Source organism: Mustela putorius, unplaced genomic scaffold (genome assembly GCF_011764305.1).
Source record: "Mustela putorius furo isolate JIRA1106 unplaced genomic scaffold, ASM1176430v1.1 tig00003937_pilon_pilon_pilon, whole genome shotgun sequence".
Taxonomy (NCBI): domain Eukaryota; kingdom Metazoa; phylum Chordata; class Mammalia; order Carnivora; family Mustelidae; genus Mustela; species Mustela putorius.
Window position 1 is genome coordinate 4267728 of NW_025422082.1, and position 1967 is coordinate 4269694.

General features: G+C 44.6%; 1 non-coding gene across 1 annotated transcript; it reads left to right on the forward strand.

Annotated features, from left to right (window-relative positions):
- The first annotated feature begins 776 nt into the window (after window positions 1-776).
- LOC123389007 lies at window positions 777-880 on the forward strand. Its single transcript, XR_006603524.1, has one exon. It is a non-coding gene; the product is annotated as a U6 spliceosomal RNA (small nuclear RNA).
- The last annotated feature ends 1087 nt before the right edge of the window (window positions 881-1967 follow it).

Consider the following 1967-nt stretch of genomic DNA (forward strand, 5'->3'; position numbering starts at 1 on the left):
AGCACTGGCCATCTCAAACCCTAGGGCTGACTCATGGACTTTTCCTCCTCAATATTTTCTGCAAAGCTTTATGACTTTGTTGCCTTGCCTGCTACTTAGACTTAGAACCAGCCGTAGCTCTGCTTTGGCTGCTTTCACTCTGTTTTAATTGCCTTTTTTCTAGTTTCCTAGCCTTGTACCATCTCTGACTTTACCCTTAAACACCTGTCTTGGTGCTGACTGCTTAGTCTGTCCCTTCTTGCCATAAAGTGACCAGAAAGGGGGTAGCACAGGCTAATGGCCCATACAAGGTCTTCTGTAGAAGGTAGGAACTCAAACTGGGTCTTGAAGTTTGGGTGACATCCCCATAAGTGGGCAGGTTAAGGAGGGGGCCGAAGGAACAAGGAGTGTAACAGTGCAGCATGGTGTTGTAGGAAAAAGCATTGTTGGGTGTTGGACAGAACTGGGTTCAAAGTGTGAGTGGGCTCTGGTGCTTCTGGAGCACGGATGCAGGCTTTATGCGTGTTGTAAACCCGGTGGTTTTCTTGTAGAATTTGGGTCGAATGAGAGATGGGCACTTAAGAAAATCCACAGGAAGTTCTTTTCTCTTTCCCTAAACTCAATACAAGATGGAGGTTGTGGTGGCACATGTTTATATATGCATGTATGTGTCCAACTTCTAAAGCCCCTTTTTGTGATCAAAGTAATGGAATCGCCATGTGATTTGTTTTTTACTATAAAAGAAGCAGCTTCTGAAGAATGTGTGACGAGGGTTTTGGGCATGAAAATTTGTCAGAGCGCTCGCTTCGGCAGCATGTGTACTAAAACTGGAACGATACGGAGATGAGCATGGCCCCCGTGCAAGGGTGACACACAAATTTGTGAAGTGTTCCGTATTCTTTCAAAGGCAAAAAAAAAAAAAAAAAAAAAAAAAAAAAAAAAAAAGGAAAGAAAGGACTTGCCACAAATGTTCTTGAGCAGATCCTTCATCGTCTCTGTATCTTGGCTTTCTTATATGTAAAATGGGGATAACATGACTTATTTCCCAGTGTAATGGGGTCTATTAAGTAGTATGGTAGTGTGGTGCCCCTGCTAGGGTCTCAGAGAATGTGGATTTTATGTCATTTCATGCTGCTTGCAATGCTGGTTTACTTAATGGGCTGGAGAAAGCCACAGAGAGGGAAGAGCTCCGGCGTCGGCTCTCACCTCTTGCCTGGCCATTTTCTCAGCACTGAGCCGTGAGAGCACTTCCTCTACAGATGCGTCTGTTCTCCTGGGCCCAGGCTTGAGTATTCTGATTGCCGGAACTTTCAAACACTGGGCTAATGATGAGTTACCTTGCTCTTGTTAAAACTCGGCCTGGGGATATAATGTGATGTCAGCTCCTTGCCCTCCCAAATGTCCGTGTCCCTGTCCTCTTCCCCTGTGATGATGAATTGTGGCCACTGGTGGCATTGCACATTGAACACAAAGCCTTGTTATGGAACTCCTGTATGACGCTGAGTTTAGGGAGAAGTGATGTCGGGAGTAGCTTGGGCTCTTAGTGCGTATTCGTCTTTTCTTGTTAATCAGATGTGCTTGTGAGCTTATGAGAGCACGTCTTGACACAGCTCAAGGACAAGCTGCCTCGGACAAACCCCTTCCTCAGAAGACCTTAGCACATCACCGTGTCCATCTTGCCGCTAACTACAGCTCGCGTGCTCGTTCTCTCTCTCTCTCTCTCTCTCTCTCTCTATATATATATATATATATATATATATATATTTTTTTTTTTTTGCCTGGGTTGTGATCTTTGTTTCAGGATTTCTGTCTTTGGACTTGAACCTTTGCTAAGAAGAGGCAGTCATTGTCTCTGGTCTTGAATTCCTAACTTCTTCCCTTACATTTGATCTAGAAGCCTCGTTGGGCTCCATAGTTTCTCTTTAGGAAGTGGAAGTGCTGATGGTCATATCCAGGTATCAATAGCTAGTAGTGGATGTCCTTGGATA